The sequence below is a fragment of the Stegodyphus dumicola genome, chromosome X2 (genome assembly GCF_044657685.1).
Source record: "Stegodyphus dumicola isolate Sdum_Otavi_A_Nest chromosome X2, ASM4465768v1".
NCBI classification, from domain to species: domain Eukaryota; kingdom Metazoa; phylum Arthropoda; class Arachnida; order Araneae; family Eresidae; genus Stegodyphus; species Stegodyphus dumicola.
Genome location: NC_140781.1, coordinates 158,257,168 through 158,283,419, shown reverse-complemented (window position 1 = coordinate 158,283,419; position 26,252 = coordinate 158,257,168). Strand labels below are relative to the sequence as shown.

At 31.4% G+C, this 26,252-nt stretch overlaps 1 long non-coding RNA gene across 3 annotated transcripts in view; it reads right to left on the bottom strand.

The window, feature by feature from the left end:
* Nucleotides 1-26,252, bottom strand: part of LOC118183400 (uncharacterized) — a 48,331-nt gene that overhangs the window by 9,003 nt on the left and 13,076 nt on the right. Inside the window, exons 2-3 of one of the 3 annotated variants that reach the window (XR_004757231.2) lie at nt 11,514-19,640; nt 4,856-5,745 (exon numbers count right to left, since the gene is read on the bottom strand). This is a non-coding gene — a long non-coding RNA (uncharacterized LOC118183400). Of the gene's footprint in view, nt 1-4,855; nt 5,746-6,827; nt 19,641-26,252 lie in introns of those variants that run through there. The other 2 variants (XR_004757230.2, XR_004757229.2) reach the window with 2 other exon arrangements.

Genomic DNA, 26,252 nt, shown 5'->3' with positions numbered 1-26,252 from the left:
AGATTTTTTGTACTTTCTAAAAATTTAGGAATTGCAAACTTTCATGTCAATGAGGCTTTTATCTTGAGAGTAATTTTCACATCATTTAAAGCACGAAATCTGTGCCTCCACTTATGCAGTCATCAGTTAGTACTCCTGGCGCCATCTATGAAGTTGCGAGAAACTTACATTATTTACAGCGAAACGGAAAATGGAAAATACGAAACTTCCTTCTCTTAACTGGTTCAGAACCGCTATCCTCCATACCGCGGAGTCTGGCGTGTCTGTCTACTTGATATGTTACTACAGGTAACAAACGTAATTTACTTATAACAAAATAGATACTTATAGAATAGAAATAATTCTGAACTGCTTGTTCTATAAAAAGTTTAAAAAAATCTAGATTTCCGATTCTATTCTTTGTCAGACTTTTTTTTTTTGTCCCCCTTGCAAACTCTTCACCCTATATTACTTTGCAATATTTTTGAACCATTGAAGTTTTTTTCTGAGTTTGCTCCAACTGAACTCGGTACTCTTCACCTGTATTAACTTCCAGAATAGTAGATACACATTTGTTGTGACATAGTGCAAGTTTATTTTAGTCCCTTGCTAAAACTGCTGTATAAAACTAAACATCTGAAAGACTCCTGTATTAAATGATCTCTAGTAATTAATTTGTGCTGGTTTAAATTTTGGTTCTTGTGATTAGGTCAAACTAAGTTTAAAAAGTCGGTTTTCTTTTTTAAATTTCTTCAGAGATATAAATCATAAATATTAGGCTATTAATGGTTTCACTCCCTTTTTATTACACAATTTATAAGAATGTGACAGAAATTAAGTTCTTATATATTTTTTTTACTGCAAATTTTTTTATATACTTTTTAAATTATTACCTTGACATTTCACTCAATCTTGAGTTAGTAAGTGTAGAATGGAATTTACTCAAGACTTTTAAAAAACATCTGTTGTGAATAAATAAACACATAGAGATTCTCTTTTTAGGTTGCTTTCTATTTTCTTTTTCAGTTTTTTCTAATGTAGTCTAGGTATAAAATGACTAATGTTGATTCATTTTATTTATATAATATTTGTTTCTTCTTCTATGACACAAAATCTGTATTTGAATCTGAATGAAAATTAAGATCTACCTCATTTTGTCTACATCTGTAAGCTGTGAGTATTAGTATCTTTTCAGAACATTTCTTCTAATGTCTTATAGCAATACATTTTTATTTACTGTCAGGGAAGTTTCTTTTACGATGAGTACCTAAAAATTGAAATTTTACCCAAAAAAGGAAATTCTTTTGCTTTAGGCCCTATCTTAATATAATCCAAAAAAAAAAAAAAGTGTAAATATATTTTAAAATGAACAAAGGGATTACTAAATTGCAAATTATAATTTAGTACAAACATTTCACTTTGAAAACTTTAAGAAATTAAGTAATCATATTATAGCAGAATCTCAATTACCCATCAGACACTGTCAAGTATACAGAATGGCTATACCAAAATACAAAGAATAAAAAAAAAAAAAAAGGAAGTATTAAAATATTTAAATAAAAATAAACTACATTAAACAAAATATGATAGTTTTTGGTGTGGATGGTCACATTTAGAATAACAGGCCAAAAGTCTGCTTTAAAAAATATAGATTAGAATACTCTACAGAATTTATTACTTTATGAGATATTTCCATTCTCAGTTAATGCAGAAGATTGGGACTCATCAGATTTCACATTCTTTATGAATAATTTACTCTGTGGTCTGTGCAACTTCACATATGAACACATGAAATTTCATGAAAAAATTTACCCCTTGTACAACAGTAAGAAATAAAAGTAAACTATAATGTGACCAGTTTCTATTTTACCCCTATTATATACAAAGTGAATCTCTGTTATCTGCCTCTTTCCAACAAATGATCACAAACCTGATAAATAATCAAGGTTATGCTTTATGTACTTTATTAAAAATAAAAATAAATTAAAAACTACACCAATGCAAAAGGAAATTTAGCAGCCAATGAATAAAATCTTACATTAAAGAAATTAAATAACATAGGTATAAATCACATTCCAAGATCTTAACCAAGTACTGAAGCTGATGAGTAAACAGACACTTACCATAGCCATATGGATTTAAGTCATTTAAATTTTTGATTAGTCCTTAGGATGCTTTTTAAACTTATCATTATTACACACACAAGTTTTTTGTAAATTACTAAACTTCTTTTCATGAATTTTATTTAGTTATTTATAATTATTATTATTTTTTTAATTTGTTACAAGATCAGATTTGTTTCCCAGATGTCCAGGACTGACCTGCACAGTCTTAGATTCATTATTTTTTCTGGAATTATGTTCTGGATGGTAAATATCTGGAATTTTTCAATAAATTACCATAAAAGTTGAAGGATATGAATTATTAATTTAAGATAATGGAAAATGTCATAAAACCTCAATAATAGTTTTACCAGGATGCGGGTATTACTTGAAATAATTTTTCGAGTGAGGGCAAGTAACACAATCTTTGTTACTAACACCTTCTAAACATGCTCAGCAATATGATTCATCCAGTCTGGCAAAATTACTACTCATTTTTTTTTTTTTTTTTTTTTTTTTTTTTTAACTTAGAGAACCTGTTATTAAAATTAAATTATAATATTTATTCAGGCAACTTATCACTACAGAGGCTTAGGCAGCAAACTATGTCTAGGCTGTATTCAAATCCTACTCCTGAAGAGACTTACTGTAGAATGTATTCAACCTACGTTTCAATATTTTGAGTAGTCTACTAATTGAATACATTGCTTTAATGTTCCCTTGTACTAATCTTTATCATGCATGGCTGTATTACTTTAAAAAAAAAGTCAGACTTTTTTAGCATCAAAATTTTTCATAAAATACTCTGGACTTATAATAACCCTATTCCTTAGACCATATAAAATGATTTAAATAACACAAATATTCGTGTTTTGGTATTTTTTAATTTCAAGAAACTGGTTTTGTAAAAAATACAAAAACTAGTTTTTTAATAAGGTCCTCTGGTTTCTATATTTATGTACAGAAAACTTATGTGCTCGTTATAAAAAAAAACACAAAAAAGTGATAGCAGAATATTTAATTTCAAAATCTGCAATTTTTGGCATTATTTTCAACTTGTCTTCAGCGGTCAGTTAATAAATAAATTACTACAATTCAAGATTGATTTTTTTCCTCCTTGAAATGGAAATCAAATGATATTTCTTTTATGATCTAGTAATGTGCAATATTCTATAATTTTGTTACGCATGGAAAAAACGAATACCGAATACGCATATCCGAAAAGCATTTTCATTAGCGTAATTTACACGTTTTCAAATACTAAAAATACATTATTTATATTCTTATGTATTTTCACTACATTAGAATCAATTTAATAACCATAGAAAAAGTTTATAAACCTAGAAATATTTTTAGTTTATGAAAACAATGCTATGAGTTACGTGACAATACTGAAACCAACTATTTTCTAGAACACTAAGGACGTAAAATTCTATGGATACGATATTTTTTTTAATTATATCATTTAATACTTTTCAAGATAATATGCATAGAAATGCCCATCACTTAACTTTTTAACATTAGAAATCTCTTTCAAAACTGATATTTTCAGTTAAATACAGATACAAACCTTCCACTGTTCAGTTTGTATATGTCTGCTGATTTTGATTTCCATGTTTTAAACTGTCTCCCTTAATTTTTACATATCAGAGTCATGCTTTTCCTAATTTTTTTATATATGCAAGAGTAAATGCATAAAACATTTAGATTCTGTAATCCCTCGGGAACATATAAAAAGTTGGGTTCTGTAATTTTTATAAAATATACTTTAAATTTCAAAATGCTAAAAAAAGAATGTCTGCATTGTTTAAAACAATCGGAAGTATATGTCTATGCAGTGGCGTAGCGAGGGGGGGCAAGGGGGTGTATGACGCCCCGAGCGCCGCTCGCAGAGGAGCGCCAAATGGTCTCCAAACAAGATTTTCATCATATCGCCGTGTGTTTTTCGGGGAAGGGGGGGGGGGCGCCGAAAAGGTATTTGGCCCCGGGTGCCAGTTATGCTCGCTACTCCACTGTGTCTATGACCAATGGTTCCAGTAATAAAGATTGGGCAATGACTTTTCTAGACACATGGTGTATAAAACAATCATATCTCACAAAGTGTATGAATGAAGTACAAGTAAAATATTTACTTTATTTAGAAAAGAAATCAGATTTTAAACTCTGCATTTTATTCACATCTCAGACTTCTTTAAGTTTCTTTTATCGATCTTTCAGAAAACATTAAATTCTCTTTTTTTTGGGGGGGGGGTTACTTTAGACTTAACAGATCATCATCTAAAGATAGCGAAATTATTTCCTTCTCATTTTTAACATTAGATCAACAGCTTACTTCTAGGACTTTATTTTATCCTTCTTGATAATAGATATAGTTGAATACATTTTGCAATAAAAAGTCAATTTACTGGCAGAATTTGATGCCATTTCATTCCATGAAGATATTCAGTGTACCCATCTCTGTTCATGTTAACAATGTCAGAGAAAACTGGCTTGAAATAAGCTTTTCTGCTTGAGTGTTTGAAGCAATGATAATTCCAAACTGCACATGAACAGTGCTCATATGTAATCTAATTATAACTACTTGGTTTGTTTTAAGGAAAAATTCTTCATAAAATTTGAAAATGGAAAATTTTAACTATGTATTAGGGTTAAAAACATTCACTAAATCAAGATTTTTGTGCTCAACCTCTTTTGAGAAAAACAAGGAAAATCATAACATTAAGACAACTTTTTAATATAGTTATATTGATAAGTAAAATTTCTGTGGTTTGAAATAAGTTTATTACAATACTGAAATTATTTTCTTTTCAGCTAAGGTCAGATTTTATTTCAAAACAAAAAACAAAAAACAAAAAAAAAAAAAAAAAAAAAAAATTGACTCCATTTTCAAAATTTCTGGAAAACCATTAAAGTTTCAAAGCAATTCATGCCTATTTGAGTTTAGTAATTTCCAAGACCTCTTCGTCGTTTTTGCCATCATGACTATATAAAAACACATAAAAAACTATGTGACAATTATAGATGGATTTAGAAACAAATTTCATACTTTTATATGGAATAAAGCAAAGCTTAGTTGTCTGATGTTCTGCATTTTTATCTATGCTTTAAAGCACTTAAGATAGTTTCTTGAAGAAACTGAGATAATAGCTTTAAAATGCTCTTGTAACACTTATAACTAATAACATTCATATACTAACTCAGTTTCTTTCATATATAATGTACAGTAGAATTCCAATTAACTAGGTCAGCGGTTCTCAACCTTTAAACTAACGCATACCATCTAAACAAAAATTGAAAACCTTTAGTATCACCAAAACTCTTGAACAAAGCTCAGATCTAAAAAATTTACAAGTGTTAGAGAAAAAACTCAATCAAAATGTTGAAGTTTTAATTTTGAATTTAATAGTTAAAAATACTTTGCTTCTTTGCGTACCACCTATTTTTCTCTTGCATACCACTGGTTGAGAATCACTGACCTAGCTCAATCATTCTTCATTCTATGCCATATAAACTGAAGTTTGCTGTTATTTCACAGGTTTTATTTTATTGTACTGTTTTTGTTAATATAAAAACTACAAAGATATAGAACAATTTTGCATATATTTTTTAAAAACTAATAAATTTATTTAGATCAATACATAAGACATGTTTATTGGTCACCCCACTGAAAAAAAAAAAAAAAAAAAATAAGTTGTATGCATTTATCTCATTTAATTAAATAATATGTCACCATATAACTTTTGATAAATATGCAATGAAAATCATAAACAGACCTACCATTCTTTATTTAAACCTAACAAGTATTTTCTTCTAAATAAAGAATAAACACAGATGACCAGTACCCTAATTAGCTTAATTTTAATTAATTAAAAAACTGGTTATGAATTCTTTTTACATAAATGTTAATTTTTTGCTACAGTAAGGGGAGAAAACACTCCATTATTGCTTCCCATTTTACAACATATGTAAAAAAAAATAGTTTATTTTGCTTGAATGTGTTGTGTATTTAACAAATGAAAAGTTATAAGGTATTTCTCCCGCCTTCTTAGCATGCCTTCGTAGCGTAGTGGTCTGCATGCTGGGCATGTATTCCAGAGGTCTGTGTTTCTATTCCGAGCGAGGGCGTTGCTCAATTTTCACTTCTCCTGCTTCCAAAAAATACCTAATGTCTCTACAGTGGCACCCGAACTAAAAGGGTGGTGGATGAGGATTCTTCACACCCAGGATTTGGCTATTTGGGTTCCCTAAAAACCCTAGTTGCCCTTTAAAAGGAGGATTTCTCCTGCCTTCTTAGCATGCCTTCGTAGTGTAGTGGTCTGCACGCTGGGTGCTTATTCCAGAGGTCTGTGGTTTGATTTCTGGCGAGGATATTGCTTAATTTTCTCTTCTCCTGCTTCCAAAAAAAGACCTTATGTCTCTACAAAGATACTCAATATCAAAGTGCTGGAAAATTACAAAGTAAGTGTTTTCCAGTTTCTTCAATAAAAATAATTTTGTAAGGTTGCATATTCTTTCTGTTTTTTTAAATAAAGCAGGATGCCTACAAAAATTATTAAACAAATAAAATTTCCCAAACTGCATTATAATGAATATGTGTTATGCTTAAATGGTTTAAAAAATCATCAGTAATTTTTGTATTACCCAAATGGGTGATTGCTCTAGTAAATATGGATACTTAGAGTTCTTGCATTATTCCTAGATTAAAATTTAGGCTGTAATTTATGATCAACATATACAATAAATTCCTTGACCTTATGCAAAACACACACAAATGCACTTTTGTTTTATTAACACATTTTGTTTCAGTAATTCTCCAGTCACCAGGCATTCAGAGTATTCAATATTACTCAAACAATAAATTTCTATTACCTATTTCAATAACATAATTCTTAGTGCCAAGATTTTTATTAGTTAATTTAGTTGAAATAATGACTTTCTATTAACAACTGGTACAACAAATTTATTACAATGCATACTGGAATAAATAAGGTTTAAATTCCGTAATTTTCAGATAAAATTACTAAATTTATTACCATTCAATATGTGAAATAACCTGCTTTGAACCTCTGAAAAATTAAGTTCCGCATAACTCATGTATCAGGTTACAAAAATTATTGCATAATTTCCATCTTTACAGGGCAAAAAGAATTCAACTGTAATTATACAGACAGGGCATTGGGAGGGGGAAAAGGATATTTATTAGGGGGAAAATATGCAAATATATTTTTAACATTTGTTAATCTTCAACATTTATTTTTTTTAAAGTACACAAAAATATCACTGAAATGTAAATTATAAAAATTACAAATTTCATTATAAATTTTTAAAATATATACTTGCTAACAATTAAAGCATATTAGAATTAATAACAATTTTGTAGAATTTCTTTGTACAACTAGATACAGGGAAAAATAATTGATTTTAAAATGTGCGAGAACGCATCTTACCACCTACTTTACATATATAGAACATTACACTAAAATTTCTAAACAAATGAAACTTTCTGTTTTACATAACTCTTGTTATAGTTACAGAAACCAGTATATCATTTCACCACACTTTGTCTATACATGATAGAAAAATTATCAATAAAACATCAGTTAAAAGAATACTGCAAATGCCTTAAGTTTTTATTTTTGACATCAAGCATGCACATCTGTAAGATAATGTACAAAACAGTTTTTATAAAATTGTACTGATCTGGGGAAAAAAAACTATGACCATTATTACAGCATTAGGTGTTTTCAAAAAACGTACGAAAATTAGAAATTTCTAAATAACTTATCTTTAAAAAAAATTAAATCTTTTATTTTATACCTTTTAAAATATAAAGAGGTTTTACATATCACATTATTTTATTGGTGTTAATTTTATACTTGGTAGTGTCTCCCCCTCTTCACACAAGTTATCTATTTAAAGAGAATTAAATCTTTTATTTAATACCGTTTAAAATATAAATAGGTTTTACATATTACATTATTTTATTGGTGTTAAATTTATACTTGGTAGTGTCTGCCCCCCCCCCCGTCACACAAGTTAACCCTCCAGTTAGCCAAGTGTTTGACTTCAAACCTCAAAGTTAGCAAAAATGCTATAAGAAAGATGTATTTTCTTAATTTTACTGCAAAATGCCCCTGCCATTTCAAACTTGAAACTTTTTATACATACATATATAAATATGTATAATAGATATAAAATATGTATATAAATATGTATATATATATAGAGAGAGAGAATAAACTGTTTACATGTACTTTGATATGTATGTACATAATTACTTAAAGGTGTTAGGAAAAATGTTATTGACATAAATACATTGCTTGGCCAGATGGAGAGTTAAACACATCACACAAAAAAAGACACTTATTAGAAACAAATTCAAAATTACATTTGAAACAAATGTAATTTATTAGAAACAAATTACATTTCAAAGCAAATTTATTTAAATAAAATTTAAAATAACACATTTCAGTATGATTTCAAATATATTTTAAATAAAGTACCAAGAAACTGTCTATATTGACCACCTTTTAATTTACTTCTAGTAGAAATTTTATTTTTGAAATGTAGTTACAATTTGTAAAAAATATGCCATGCTATAGTGCACACTGTCAATAATCAGTAAACTGCAATATGCACGTCAAATTTTCAATATAATTTAGAAATGTGCATCATGTGCTAATTGTCACAGCAATAAATAAAAAAATAATTTTAATAATTTAATTTTTAATAATGACTTCCAGCCATGACAATGTAATTTTGAAAATTGGATAGGTTTATGAGGACAAACAGCTTAGCCATACACTGTTTACATGCTTTATCACTGATGCACCTTAAATGTTCCGGAACAGCACTAAAGATATGTATAGTAGCAGCTGTATTAGTGAAAACTACAAACATTTAATTGATGAATGAAATGATTGGTTAATGAGTACTTTTCCACTGACTATTTTTGACCAAAAAAAAAAAAAAAAAAAACCCTGTTGCTAAACAGAGCAATTTAGCACAAATATAAATAAGCACGATGTTGCAACACAATCAAGTTCACTGCTTCATATTTTGTACCCTCAATCCTCAGTCAGCCTGTTTAGTTTTCGTAAAGGCGGATATAAGTTAACTGCTGTATCTATTTTTCTTTTGCATTCTGAAAAAAACTTACTCAAATTCTGAGCCTGTTTTCTACAGAACATGAGTGGAGTTATGGTACTGTTTATAATGGTGTGCATACTCAAAACACTGAAATTTCTGGGGTTAAGCAAAATGGTACAGTAAAAGACACTTTGCAACCACATAATACCCCTTACATTTGATATTTAAGGGAACTTATGTTGTGGCTACTTTACAAAGATGACTATTTTATTATTTAATTATTATTACAGAGTTTAGGCCACTGGAATGATTGGCATAAGACTTAATGAATGGCAGATAATTTCAAAACTTGAGCTCTTATTTATTTTTATATGCTATATTCATAACTTTGTATCTGCTGATTATCCAGTTTATAAGGTACACTCTGCGATTATGCATTTAAATATAAAACAATCTACTTCTTCAAACTCCTGCTAGGATGAGTGGTGCAAGTTTGATGGCATCTTTGCCAACTTACAAACTAATCATATTTTCCTATCTCAAAGACAGATTCTTTGTTATTTGTGACAAAAACATTTCTTCTTCTTACCAGCAAATACTCGTGGGCATCTTCCAGGGGTCTTTAATTGGGCCTACTTTGTTCACAATTTATGCGAGCAACATCTTGGATACGCCTAACATTATACTTGCCATGTATGCAGATGACATGGCAACATCACCCTAAGTATGTCACTGTATTCAATCATACAAGCATAACAAAGGCACATTCATGTGCTGGAATCCTGACTAAATAAACAGAAACTAATTAAAATCAATGTAGATAAACTGGAAGCTGTATTATTCCCCTGGAAGCACAACGTGGATCTCAACATCAGTATGTACAATGCAGTTATCCGGTGGACGAAGGAAATCAAATACTTCAGTGTTATTTTAGATCAATGATTCACATGAACCCTAAACGTTACATATATCTGCTCCAAATTTTGGGCCTCTAATGTTAAACTCAAACCCTTCATTGCAAGAAAGTGAGTTCTCTCATTAGATAAGTTACTCATTTCCAAGACTACATTGTGTTCTATAATTACATATGCCTGACTCTCTGGGATTATACCTGAAAAGTAAGCAGCTTTAAATACTGAAAAATATAAGTTTCAACAAATAAGTAGGTGATTTATAGCAAACCGGTGTATTCATAAGGAACTAATTATATTAATAATTTGCATCACAAAATGTTCTTTAGCAACACAGAGTTAATGATTCAGTTACTGTACTAGATTACGGCTATGTAGGTTCCAGCAATTGTAGACAGCCAGAAGCCATCTTACTTCACTTAATTTAACTATATTAATAATCAATTCTTGTACTGAATGTATCTTAGTAATTATTTAGTATTTAATTTATTGTTAATTTATTTTTCCTCTTCCCTATATTTTTTGGCCAATCCTCAAAATGCACTTGAGAGAACTCCAGCCCCTCACCAATGCCAGAATTTCTGGTATTAATAAATTCTTCCCACTACCAATCCTGTTACTCTCAAATCACATGTCAAGATGCCCAGCAGTCAGTCATTTGAGTTTTAACTAACAAGCATGCAACATACCACTCCACAATGCTCTTCAGATAACAATTTTGACTCATGCTAATAACTGCTTTATTATCTACCATGCATTGTTATCATGAACTTTATTAGCCTCTGTAATTTTTCAGTAACAGAGTTTAACATTTGACAATGTATGACTCATGTACATCCTCAGCTATCACCATTTTCTTTATGCTCACTACAAAAAGCCATGGAACGTTTTTACATTTTGCTCTACACAAGATAAGGCTTCCAGCCTAGGTGCCTAAATAAGTGACCCATACTCACTTGACTCATCTCTGCTTACTTTATGGCTGATAGAGAAGCACAAGTACCAACTGATTTAATGCTAAATGTATCTCCACATGTTGATGATCATGCTAGCAAAAACATTTTTTAATGAAAAAACCTTGATAAGCTGGTACTCTAGAATGATTTTCATAATTGCAGTTTTTCAGAAGCTCACAATATTTCATAACACTTGTTTTTATTCTTTCCAAAGGAAGGAACATGGATAAAGAGTAAAGAAAATTAATTGTTCCTTTTCCAAACTACTGCATTAGTTAATCCCCCTTATTATAAAAAGCTTTTACTTAATTATTACAATCACTATAACCACTTTAATTTTATTCAATTCCTACTAAATTTATTAAATACTTATATCTGAATGCAGAAGGAAAACAAAAGAAAAATTTGGCATTTTATTTGAAAATAAAATTTAATATAATGCAGGAAAGTTTAAAATTTATACTGTGGGAACATACCTTTCCACAACAGTAAATTGAGCAGCACAAAATTTATTTATGCTTAAATTTTACTTTTTAAATAGCTAGTTGCATGTCATAGAAAATCCTCTCATCTCTATCATAATCTATAGGCTCTATCTATCCTCTCATGGCTCTATCTATCTCCAATTTTTAACAAACTGCATCTACTGATATGACGTTCAACCAGTCCTGAAATTAGATTTTTAAATGTTATTACATGAATAATAATTAGAGAACTATTTATCAGCGGCCAAATTGATAACAGCTTATCACAACATAGCTATAAGTAAAACTGGAATGAGCATCTTGGTATTGCTCAATGTCAAGTATCATTGCCTCAAAAAGTATCAGTATTTTCTAAAATACATAAAAGTAACAAGCATACAAAACACTGGCATACAGGGCATTATAATAGAGCAGATTTCTGGATGCCATGCAATTTGTTAAAAAAGAGCATATTTCTTGAATTTCTTCATACTCACAAGAAAAGAAAACATTATTTCGCATTCAGCAGATAGATTAAAAAATAGCTTCTGTTTCTGAAAATAGAGCTGCACTTAGTAACAATGTTTGCAGAGACCTTGTTACAATCAAACACTGCAATGAGGCCAATAAGAGTTTTCTTACTGGCAAAGCAATAGTGATGTTTTCTACATATTGCAGTAATTTATCTATTTTAATCTGTTTTTTATTCTGTTGTTTTTAAACTATGAAAAAAAAATTTTTTTTTTGTGCATTTGTTTTAAATGCTTCTTTTAGGGTCATATTAAATGTAAACAAATTGAAACTGTTCATAGCTTTTTCTTGTAAAACAACATACAGTTTCTTTAAGCAATATTACAAGCTTTGAAGCATCTTATTTCTGATGAAAAGCATGAACCAAATTATAATCTATATCAATACAAAGCCTTCTATTAAAAAGACCATCACATTTTAAAGAAGCTAACATTAAAATCTCTTAATATTGCCTTTTGGAAGGTGTTTCCATACAAAATGCCACAGGATCATACTTAAATGTTTCTTAGTTGCACATATAGTTGTTGAGAGAAAAATTACTAATTCTAACTATATGTTTTGTGTAGCTTCAGAAGGCCTTTATCAAATTACTGCTGCATGGCAACATAACATTTATTGGCAACTTTTAATATTTTAAAAATTTAATAATCAAAGCTACACTGAAATTATTTCAGATATTTTTGTATCCAGACATATTTAACTTCACTTCCCTACATAAAAATTCATTAACATGCTTAAATATTTTATCAAGCATGTTTTTAACATTTATTCATAAGATAATTACGAAGAACACACTTTTTATGAATAAGCAATAAGCATTTAAACTATATCATGAATAAACTGCTGATATAACATTCAAAAATCTGCACTCAATTTAATAAATACATGTTTAATCATTTTAAAAATATTTTTTAAGAGCTTTTACAACATAAAATTTCCCAAATCAATCTGGAATTTCCACAAACAACTTAAGTTTGAATATACATCAATTAATAAACACTTAATTTTAAATTTAATAAAAGCTATCAAAATTACATATTTGGCATTTAATAAGCATTTACATCAGGAAAGTTTCAGAAATCTTTCAAATATATGTTTTTGGAATAACAATCATGTCCAATTATAAATTACAGAACTAAATTCTTCACACACCAAGCTAAAAACTCCCAATAATATGTTTTAATGCATTTTATCATTAATTAAAGCCTCCCAGTTCTAAAATATATTAGTACTGCATTTAAATAATACATATTGAGGAAAATGACAAAATATGGAGGGGGAACTGACATTGTAAAAATGTGAAATTTTCTTGTAAATACCAACTGATATTACATCTGCTGAAACCAGTCATATTTTTAAAATAAATTAACAATAACAATGTTTTGAACATTTTACATAAAACAATCTACATTTTGACAGTTTTTAAATAACTACTCTGGATGACACTCTTCTAAATGTCAGGCTGAGCCATACAGAGCAGTTCACTTTCTACTCATTCCAGTTTTACTTTGAGGTTAATGGTTATGTTATGCCACATATTTAATTAAATTAAGATACAAGGAATAATCCATAAGCTTCATGGTTCAAATCCTAGTAAGGGTATAATTAATTTTTCATGTCTGCTGCTCCTATTGGTGGGGAGGCCAATTTTGTCATCAGTTGTATTTGGTCAACTGGATCTTCTCAGTTAACATAGGGATGAATAAAAGAAAGTGCATTTCTCTGTACATAATCTCATGCATAACTGTTAGCATGCACAAGATTCATGGTTCAAATCCCAATGAGAGCACAGCTGATGGTACTTAAACATTATCTTGTCGACCACGAAACCATCACCAAGCAGTGTGATTTAATTAATGTCAGGTACAGATAAGTGGGGTGCAACAACATACTCATTTCATACGATGTTAACCCAAATAGTTGTCAATTCATGTTTTCATGAACAAGGATATAAATTAGCTGTTATTGCTGCATTTTTTCTTGCAGTTTGAAAATATGGGACCGGCCTTTTACACATAATAGCAAACAGTGGATTATTTCCAAGGTTATGGTATCCTACTATAAAAAAGCTTTCATTAATGGACATGATATAGTCAACGGAATATGGCTGATAAATCTGCAATACAGCAGAACTATTACCTGCAGGAAGTACGTACCCACAGCATGCAAAACAGAATTTTCAGTAAAACCAGAGTATCCAACAAAATAATAGAAATCGACAAAAGCGAAGTGCAAAAAACAAAGCAGGTCAAATACTAACAGTTTATTAATAAGTTGCTTCAAAATTCCATAGGAATGACTAGCACAATGTTGGTGACTTTCGGCTTGCAGCATATTAAAGTGCCCCCATGCTGCATGGACACTATACACTTACAAATATCCATGCCTTCTCTGGGATTTGAAACCAGGCCCTTCGGCACGACAGTCAGCAATGCTAACCACTACAACGGTTGGGCGGCGGTTTCTTTTTCTCTGTTCCTAAATGTTGATTTTATGCATATTTTTATAACATAGGTATTTAGTACCAAACTCTTATTACAGTAATTTGAATTCTTCTACTATACAAGTACCAATAACAAATAGTAACCGCAAGTGGAATTTTGAGTAAACAGTGATATTAATGAAATTTCAGACTGGTTAAATCTTCAGATATTAATGCCAATTTAAAAATTTTTAGGTCACTGTTTTATATGGTATCCAACAACTACTACACTTTATAATTAAAAGAACATGTTCTTGGAATAAGCAATGATTGAGAGTAAGAATTTTTCTTTTTACTTAAGCTTCTTTAAATAACACTGTTTTACCTGTAGTTTTGTACTTTAAGTTAAAATTTTAATAAAATGTTCAAAATAAAAACTGTACTTTGATGTGCTTATTCATGCATCAGTAAGATCTGTTATTTATATACACAGAAATTCATACCTATATACACTTGGACATAAATCAGACATTTTAAAATTGCATAAATAATTCATAAAAATATTTCATCTTCTGCTTAACAGACCATTGACAAATAAGCAATTTTCGCATTTTCTAAACACAAAATTTACATATGGTAGTCAGAATGAGCATTATCTTTGTTCTACATCACTTCTAGAGTTACAAAACTAAAAGAACTTCACAAATTTTATCTTTCAGTTTAATTAGTCAAAATGTACAAATGAGCAGCCTATAATATCCTAGCAAAAATAAACATTGTTTCAAGGTAGAATATTTAAACAATATACCAAAAGAATACTTTTGAAACAATTTGATACTATTGCCTTAATGCAAAAATGTGTATAAATCAACTGAACTTTGGCCTTCATGCCAAACTGGCATGTAACATCAGCTTAAGAGCAATCACAATTCCTAACTGCTTATACATGTTCACCGTCTATGCACAAAAGATGATTATTTTCCTTTTGGTAAGTTGTAACTGTGTAAAATAGTAGACTTATGTATCAAATAAAGATTGCATCTCAAGTTTATTCAAAAACAAAATTAAATTCTGAAACTGGCATGTGTAAATTAACTTTTGAATTCTTCACAGATGAACTGCAGCTTAAAAAAAAAGCATTTTTGGTAAATTCCCACAAAGAATGTATGATATAGCTTCTTTTCAATGCTATGGAAATCTTGTTATATCTTAGGTGGTTTCCAAATGGTCTACAGCAGGGGTCGGCAACCTTGTACCTGTGGTGCGGTAAAGCAATCTACCAATATGATTCAGGATGCTGCACGGGGGGGATATCTGAAACAATTCAATTCCCACGGCAATGCATGTTGAGTTAGGGAATAGAGGTCAAGAATACAGATTTAGAGTTTTATTATATATTAATTACATATTTATTAACATAAAAACAAACAACATAATATATAACTATTCCTTCAACCTAAATAAAAAATTTTAATTTTACACATATTATGTATCTTTTAAACATATTAAAATAAAAAATAATCAACATAAAATATAAGTATTCCTTCAAGATATTTAAATAAAAAATTAACATTTTAAAGCAAAGCTTGCCTTTGCCTCGCTTTACCTAATACAGCAATATCAGGGGTATAATTTGTGACTTTAAATTTAACACATGATTCTGAATTTTGTTAAACAACTTCTTTGCGGACCCAAAATATTTTTCATATGAGAAAAGATTTGTTCATGTAGTTATGTAGAACCAACAGTGGAAAGCAAAGCACGTTTAATTTCCTTCAAAAAATTAAATATCTCTGGCAATGTCATCTAGCAATTTCAAATAGCTGTCATTTATCGTTAGAGTTATCTTCCAGACTTTTTTGTAATTCCACAAATTTTGATTTCCATAACTCTGAAAATGTTAGTTCAATAAATTACATTTTAAAATTATCAACTCCCATCCATTCAAAAACAGAAAAATCATATGAGATTGGTAATAGGTCTATTAAATCTGGTTTGACTAATCAAACAACATAAGCTTGTACGCCTCCTTTAAGTGCTTCAACATAGGTTTGAAGTTCATTTTTGTCTGTGATGGATGCATTTTCTGGGGTATATTTGTATTAATATCACGAGAAAATATATTTTATTTTGTAATAAAGCTTTTCCAATATAAAAAGTTTGTGCACTTTTTGGCCCTTTCCTTGCAACCCTAAGTTTAGTTGAGATGTTTAGTTATATCAGTTGGAAATATCAATTTGGGGAAATGTCCTTTTGTCTCATTACAAAGCACTTTAATGTGTTCCATGCATGACAAACTTATTCAATACATTACCTCAACTAAGCCAATGGACATAGCTGTATAAGGGGAGATCCCCATACTAACTTTCCATTTCTTCTAAGAGATTTAAATTGCTGTGTAGCAATGCAGAACAAGACACTATGAAATTAACTATTTTAACAACAGGGCTCATTACAGAAATTAAGCACTGTGATGAAATTTTGGGAACTAAACTTTTCTGATGTATTATGCGATGGATGTTCAATATGATTTTCAAGATGTTTGACAAATCCTTTTTCTTTGCCATCCATAACAGAAGATCCATCAGTAGTTACACAAAATATTTTATTTATATTAATGTCTTACTTTCAAAATAATTTATAAATGAAGAAAGAATATCCTATCCCTTAGTTGCCTCAGATAGAGGAATCAAGCTGCATAATTCTTCATAAACTTGATCTTTACCTAAATGTCGTGCAATTACCACAAGGCACGAAACATCATTCACTTGGGTCTTTCACCAAGAGAAACATTAAATGCAACATTTCTTGCAATCCAGAATTATGTTTTGTTGTTCCATTTTCTGCTATTTGAATTATGTCTTTCAATAGTTCGTACAAAAGCATGTATTTCTTGAATTCAAGATAATATTGTTTGTAGACTTGGTAAATCGCTGGGCAATATTTCAACACTTTTTAAAAATGTATCCTTTACATATTTGCCATCTGTGAAAGACTTGCCTTTAGCAGTTACATAGTGAGCAATTACAAAACTACATTCGGCCACTTTAGGTTTCGTTTGAATTGTTTGACAAAAAATGTATTCATATACCCAGAAACAGCTCTTTTTGTAAGTCCACATTTCTCATCGTGATCTCATCCACATTGTCTCATCTACATTGATGTCTTATCCACATTCTGAAATGTGGACTGACGTTTAGTTTGAAAATGCCTTTGTACAGCTGACGTGCAACATATGATGTTTTTGCAACATAATACACATACACAGGGTTGCCACTTAAACACGAGAATGAAATTCCCTGACTTTTCCAGGTGTGTTTTAAGAAAATTCCAGTCTATCGTAATGCACGTTGGCTGGGCTAAGAGGTAAATTAATTATGGTACCACTTGGAAATACAAAAATCTGTCAATTACATGACTTTATATATATAATCCTCAAATCATTACTATTATAACTATAATAGGAGTTGTTTTCTCCATTGAAGATTGAGATTAGAATCTACCCAATCTGGATTAGAAAATGTCTTTTCTTGCAGGCATTTTGCAGCTAAACGAAAGAAAGAAATCTACTTAATATTTTAAAATAAATTCAGGTATTTTATATTTATTTAGCAGCATACATAAACAAAAAATATGTGCAATAAATTTCGTCGTGATATGTCATCATACTGCTAGAATTAGTTTCAGGATTATGGCAGAGAATCAACAATATTTTGCCGAATATAGTTATATTAAATGGTTAGCTAGGTGACTGATTACTATTTTTTATTTTACTGCAAAATGACAAATAAGGCATTTATTAAAAAGAAAAAAAAAAAGGGTTTAAAAGATTTTGCGGTAAAATCCTAGTATACGCTACAGCCTTGGCAGGATTTTGAAATGACCCGTTTACTGCTCATCATAATGTCGCCAAGTCATGTGTGCATCGTACATGGAGGCTATTCTAACCTCCATGATTAAACCGATGAGATTAAACTGATTTTGTTTTATACGAGAATACGTATTTTCTTTAGTTCAACATGCACATGTGCATGCGAGTATCTCAATTCTTGAGGTTACTGGAGACTTGCTTTGCCTTTCTTAAAGAATCTAACTGGAGCTGCAAAAATTGGCTCTATGCCAGCTGGCCAAATGATGCTCACATGATACATAATTCGCCAAGAAAGTGATTGCTTCCAACGTCGGCGCAAACTCTTTTTTTTTTTTTTTTTTAATCGCCATATGAAATTCCCTGACTTTTCCAGATTTTGACTGATTTTTCCCGGTAGTGTTGCAACCCTGCATACAGCACGATTGTTTTATAGTGTGAATCTATATTCATCCATCCAAGAGTCTTGAAAATTGCAAATATCAAGCTTCTTTTATTACTTGCCATTTGATTAAATATGAACGTATGAATTTTCCCAATAATTAAACAAATAAAATACAATTTTTCACAATAAAACTAAGAACATGTCATAAAGTTAAAAGTAGCCTATAAGCACATGACGTGCATCGAACTAAATTCTACTTTCAACTGAAAACATACTCGATACTCGAGCATTGAGCAACAAAAGGAAAGAAAATGCATGAGGTGCATGCATAAGATGGGGCAGTGCAGAGAGGAGAGACATGGCAATTTATCTGATAACTGGGTACAGTGGTGTAAAGTGCCACTGCAAATCGTACCAAGTGCCATAGGTTGCCGACACCTGGTCTACAGAATACCTGTAAATCTTTAAAACAAAATAAAGTACTCTAAGCAGATATGATAAAAACCCGATTTTAACATTGGAGATTCCACAGATAGCTTGTCTGTTTTAGCAGCTATAATCTGGAATCTAATTGAATGGCTTTACCAAGTTCTCCTTTAACAGCTGCTTTTTGCACAGCTGCTTGATGTAAGGTTGCTGTATTTGAATATCGACATCCACATGTATTCTTGATTGACATGCTAAAAACCATGTTTAAACAACTATTAAGTTTATTATTAAAACAACTATATTCCTTTTGCAGACAGCCTTGTCTGCTTCATCAGCTGGTATTCAAATGAATGGCTCAATTAAGTTCCCCTTCTTTCATTTTGTTTCCTATAGAGTTGCTTGGCTTTCTTAACAAAGTAGTTCTCTGAAAAAAACTAGGAAAACTGTGACGAATCCACTGATCTGCATTGGCTTGGCAAGCTGGAGCAATATGTATGGCTTGGTCTGCAAAACATTATTAAGTAAAATCAGTTATTACATTACACACATTACTAATTACAATACACATTTTGCAAAATGATAAAAATTTCATTCAAATTTAGAAGCAATTTTATTTATTCAAGTTTCCTTAGCAGTGGCAAATTATGCTAATAAACCTTCCAAAATAAAAACTAGACACATCGACACCTATTGTGGGCTGGTCAAACTAGGGTTTATTTGAGTTAAGGGAGACATCTGGCATGGTCGATAATGCTCCATGATGCCAAGAAAACTCCTTTTTCTTCAATTGAAAGATCTGAATTTTATGAGTAGAACAGCTATTTGACAAATGGAACTGACTCGGTTAGCTTAAGATCGTGAACAGAGTAACTGAATACTACTAAACACAGTGGCGTAGCTAGGGAGGGGCAAAGGAGGACATCTGTCCCTGGGCACAGCATCCAGGAGTGCCAAATTAATGGTACAAAATTTTAGAATGAAACTTTTTACACTTTTGGTACACAGAAAAGGGCACAAGATCTTCAGTTGTCCCCGGGCGCTGAAAACCCTAGCTACGCCTCTGACTAAACAACATGGGAACCTTTTGTGTTGACAGAAAACTTGGTGACGATAGCAGACTTCAGCTAACTGTGCTGTGAAGTACTGAGTGCATTGATGAAAAGAAATTAACAAAAATTTCTCTCCATATGAAAAAAAAAAAGATTTTGTAAATGATATTTATAGGCCCAAATGCTGTATTCAGTGCTGTTTACAATAACTGATTTGCTGTTCAGATAAAACTGTATATGTGGGAACTGATTCAGGACTCAGATAAGCCTTAAGCACATATGGGAAATAGTAGATGCAAGTATAATAAATAAACTAATATAATTCAGGTTTTAACTTCATCAGTGCATGACAGAAGAAACACAAAATTTAGTTGTTTTTAGTTGCCATTCTCATGATACATAACCCATAATGTAGAATGGACCCTAGCTAAGCTTTGTGATGATAGCAGTGAATTTGACAGTTTTTGGATATCACAAACAAAATGCGAAATTTTCTAATTAATCACATTTATGAAGAACTGTGGAAAAGTGGTAATAAAATGGATATGATATAACAGAAGTCTTCTACGGCACACATTAACAATGCCCCAATAATCAACTAATGGATTGTGAAATCTATTGTATGGTTCTAAATTCAGGAAATATTCTTACTGTTAATGGAGAAAGTGAGAGAGGTTGTTGAGAACGAAAAAAAAAAAAAAAAAAAAACTGATTGATAATTTAGTGGGAATTCTCAATATGGCAATTACAGGACTTTGAGAACGGAACTTTGTAACTGAAAAAGAAATTATAGCTATCTATAAAATTATACAGAAAGTATTGGCATAAAAATAAGCAACTTAAACAACTTGTAATGAAAGAAATATTAAATAAAGAAAAATAAACATTGAGCTTTTTTTTTCCCCCTAGTAAATTGTGATTCCCTTAAGGTCATAAAATGCTTTATTACTTCATAAACAACTATTTTAATCTTTTTCATTTTATAGTTTCTACATGTTATCTAGCTAGATTTAAACTGATAATCTAAACCTAAAAAACTCCAAAATTTGGAATCACCAAAGCCCTGACAGGTCTGGATCTCAGATTTTGTATCGCAGAACCTTAACAAATTCCCAGATGGCATATCATGCATGCGGATCCTTATATGAGCGACCTCAATAACCTACAGCTTTGCATATGGATCCTTAAATGAGTGACCTTAAAAACAAACACTTCTGCAAACAACATGAAAATATTTAGCAAATCTGAACAGGTGTTTAAGCATAATTTAATAAAAATGGATTTAAACTTTATCATTTTATGCATTATTTCAGTAACATCTAAATTTTAAATTTGCACATCAGAGTGTTTTACGAAAAGAGAAAAAAATACACAGTTAAACTATACATTCATGTCTTATAAATATTTAAATTTTGTAAATTCATTTATACAGGCAATACAAATATGGAAATAATTCATACACCTGGAATGTAAAAATATACTGATTTAACCCACAAGTCTGCTTAGCAAATAAAATTACATGTTTAAATTAGTAGCTACATCTTAAAGCTTTTCTTCTCTGTTCTTTTTTTTTAAATATCTGCACAGCTGTTTTCTGAATCCTCAAGTCATCTACTGAATTATTACACACACAAATATGTGTGCATGTGTAAAATTTTCTTAAAAAAATATTCAGTCATTCAAAAAGCTTGCAGAGCTTTTAAAAAGAAACATGAAAGATAAAAAAATAAAATTAAAAAAAAAATTCATTTTGAAAGAAGAAAATTATAATATTATTCATAATAAATATCACTCTCATGTAATTAAAAATAAAACTAATGATATAAACAGCCCAGTATGAAGACAGTTTATCTTCATACTAGGCTGACTTCTAAATTACATTATTTTTTAAGAGAAGTTACATTTCCAAAGTGATTGCCCAAGTAAATTTGCACAGAAATGGATAGTATACGATTTACGTTTTTAAACATCTCTCGGAAAGAGGTACAGAGGAGAGCTGGGGAGGGGTTAATAAAATTATACTTAAAGTAAGAAAAACTGAAAATATTAGAACTCTTTATCTGCTCATAAAAGGGTTAATATTTTCTCAATTATTATTATTTAAAACTCCTGCATACATGCAGGTTAGTAATAGATTGAATGCACACAGAACAGGGGCAGGGCATTGACATTTCCATGTGATGATTGATCCTTTCTGATAACGGATAGTGATGTACTATTTCTGGAGTCTCTCCATCCCTGGCTATTTGGTCTTCGAGAATCTTGAAATTTAAGAGCCAGGTCAACAATGCATGATCTGTGTGGAGCAGGAATTTTCTGCCATAGAGATAATGAGGGAAATGTTCAACTGCTTTAACTATGATGAGCACCTCTCTTTTTGTAACCCGGTAATTCCTATCCGGTTTAAATAGACACTTGCTCCAATATGCTACGACACATTCTTGATTGTTTATTTCTTAGGACAAAACAACCCCAACACTCTCACTGTTCACATCCCTGACAAGAATAAAGGGTTTGTCAAGCTGAGGATAGGTAAAGATTGTCTCAGATGTTAAAGCTTCATTCAGTTTAAATGCATCCTCACATTCTTTTGTCCACAAGAACATTTGCTTGCTCTCTGTCAGTTTGTGAAGGGGTGTTGGTCGTGAAGAAATCTTCATAAATCTCCTATAGTAGATCCAAAGGCTCAGGAAACTTCTTAGCTGATGGACATTTTCAGGGTTTCTCCAATCTTTAACTGCTGACAATTTTTCTGGATCCATGCATGCACTTTCAGCAGAAATGACATATCCAAGGTAAGTGACTTTCTGTCTGAACAATTTACATTTGGCAGAACTTAATTTTAGATTAGCTTCCTTCAATTTCTGAAACACCTTTATAAGATTTTCTAAATGCTCTTCAAAACTCTTCTTCTCAATAATGATGTCACCCACATATATCAGACAACCTTCATAGGAAAGACTTCTCAACATGGTCTCCATCAATTGTTTGAGTGTTGCCAGTGCATTACACAACCCAAACGGCATCACCTCGAACTGCCATAGTCCTTGTTCAGTAGTAAAAGCTGTTTTTTCTCAGTCATCAGAGTGTATCTCTATCTGCCAACATCCAATCTTTAAATCAAGCATCAAAAACAACATGCTTCCAGAAAGAGCATCCAAAACATAATCAATTTTAGGAAGATGGTAGTGGTTTTTCTTATTAACCTTGTTCAACCAGTTATAGTCAATGCAACATCTAGCTGAACAATCTTTCTTTCTGACCAGGACGATGGAAGAGATCCAAGGACTTGCTGAAGGCTCGATAACATCGCTTTCCTGCATGTCCTTTCGAAGTCTTCTTACCTCTTCCTATTTAGTAATCAATAGACAACTTTAATGTTGCTTAATTGGTGGATGGTCCTATGTATCAATTCTATGCTGTGTCAAATTGGTTTGACCTACATCAGAAGATGAGTGGGAGAAAACATTTTAAAATTCTTGAGTGACACATTCTGCAGCATTTCTCTCTTTATCATTTACCTGTGCATTCTGCAGTAACTTTGATGTTAGACTCTCCAGAGACACAGACTCTGGAGGACTAACTTGTTCATTTAACACAGGTCAATGGAGTACATGCTGCAATCACTTCACCTTTCGTAATAATTTTCGCCATATCAGTTACATTGGCAAATCTTACCAGGATAATGGTCCTTGATAGGTCGATGAGTGAAGAGGCTAGAAGTGCTCATTTCAAGCTGTTACAGTTCTTGGGATATTCCATTATGGTGCACTGGAAATTTCCGTTTTCAGCTATGGATCCAGAAAAAAAAAATTCTGTTCCTGCTGGTACTTTATATCATCTTAAGCTACAATTTGGTGGATGGATTTAACTCTTTCATCTTTAATTTGAAACAGATGTATGTCCTCAGAGGCAGAATGCAGTCCATCATTTTTTAACTACAAGGGAAAATTACATTTCCTCAGAAAGTCTAATCCAAAAATATGCAAGGGTCTGTAGTATCTGCCACATATGCTGTTTGATGGTAGGTAGCACTCCTAAGTGTGATATTAACATTTAACTTTCCATGGATTTTGATTTTACCACTGGACACAGTCTGGAGGGCAACATAAGGTGGTGTCCAGATGAGTTTACCTTCCAAATGTTGAGGTAAGTCTTTCTAGATGATGGCAACATTGGCTTCAGTATCAATAGTCATATTGTAAGGAATTCATTTACATGTCTCATGATAAAGAGTCCATTATTGCCACTACTCACTGAAGAAATCTGAAACTAAACTTTTCAATATCTGTCAAACTTCATTTTGTGAGATGGCCACTAATTTGTTTCCTCCCTCCTTGCTGCAGTCATATTTTCTGTGCCTTGGTCTCCCTGCAGTTCTTTCGTATATGGCCCTTACCACCACAGTTCCAGCACTTTACACTCAATTTATTGCCAATCCTATTCTGTCCCAAGGAACTGATTTCCCCGGTTAAAATATCCTTAATGAGCAGTCATTTGTTCCAAACTGGATTTGAGCAGCACTGATTGGGTGGAAATGTCTACAGGTTGCTTGATGGGCTGCCTTGAATATCACAGCATACACTACAGTGCTTTTTCAGATCCTTGACATCTGCCATTCACAGGGCTTTCTGTATCTCGGGATCCTGTATGTCAATGATGAATATGACATTGATGACGCTGGGACAGGATTTCCCTTGTTTCTATGAGCAGTCCAAAAAAGTGCGATGAGATAGCCTTTCAACATTCATCGCCAGCTCCTGGAGTGTTTCTGTGGGCTCTGGCTAGTAAGATTTTAACCCTTTGCGGCACAGTGTGTCCGGTCTGGACACACCTAAAAATTTCCTTCTGTAAGCACAGAAAAATTGAATGAAAAATGATTTATAGGTTACTCTGAACTTTCTTTATTTATAGCAGATGGCAGCTCAACACAAACCAGTCCATATATTTTAGCCATGTTTAGTTTTTTAAGACCCTCATTTTTCAAAGAAATCTCCCAGACTTTTTAGAGGGTATAAAAGGAATTGCTTGAAAAGAAATTTCTATGTTATTTTTTTTTTGGCTGTATGCTAATCTCCTTATTCTATATTAGTTTTAAATTTTTACCTTGAAATCTTGCCTAAAATCAAACAGAGAACCATAGGTGTGCCCAGACTGGGCTCACCGATAATCTAGGACAACTGAGAGTCTGTATTCTTTGTTTCTTCGCATCTCATCGGTCAGTTCATTGACAACAATGCTTGTTTCAGCACTCTTTGTGCCACAGAATTAAAATGATAAGTGCTATCTTCACAAAATTTTACTTGTGTACTCCTCTAGGCCTAATTATACTGCCTACCTTTTTTTAATCAAAACTCCGACTTTCAAAGGCAGCGTGCCGGAAAGGGTTGTGCCTTCTATAGTCTTTAAAACTTTTTTTGAAAAACCACTGCTACAGCATGCCAGAAAGAGCCTCAAAGTGTAGCCTCTGGTGATTGGGCACAATTTGAAGAGATATTCACTGCTTCTGCTCTCAGAGAAGGGGCAAGATAGCATGCCTTAGTTTGAGAATTCTATTTCCATAAGCACTTTTTTTTTTTATTTCATCTTTCAGTAGTTTTTATTAAACTCAGTCTTAAAGTATGCACTCGCAGAATTTATTTGCAGTGGAAGAATTGCTGAAGGAATACGGTATTTTACTGCAAAATTGCTAAAGGGAACAGTTGCTTTGAATCTATTTTTAAAGCCTTTTTTTACAAAATTTCCACCAAAACAAAAGCAACAAAATGTTGCTTGTAAGTAGATGTGTTGATTAATTTGGGAGATACCATATTTGATGGTATATAAGACGCACTTTTTTTCCTAAATTTGGTCTCAAAAAAGTTACCTGCGTCTTATACATGAAGGTAATTACATTCAATGATTGTTTATTTGGCTTTTACGAAACGTGAGAACTAAAAGAAACCACGCTATTGAAACTTTTTTACCTTGTGTGTGGCTGTCTAAATAAGGGTGCATCTTATATGCCATCAAATACGGTAAGTGCCTGATTAAAACATAAAATATGTAGGTCTATAATAATTAACTT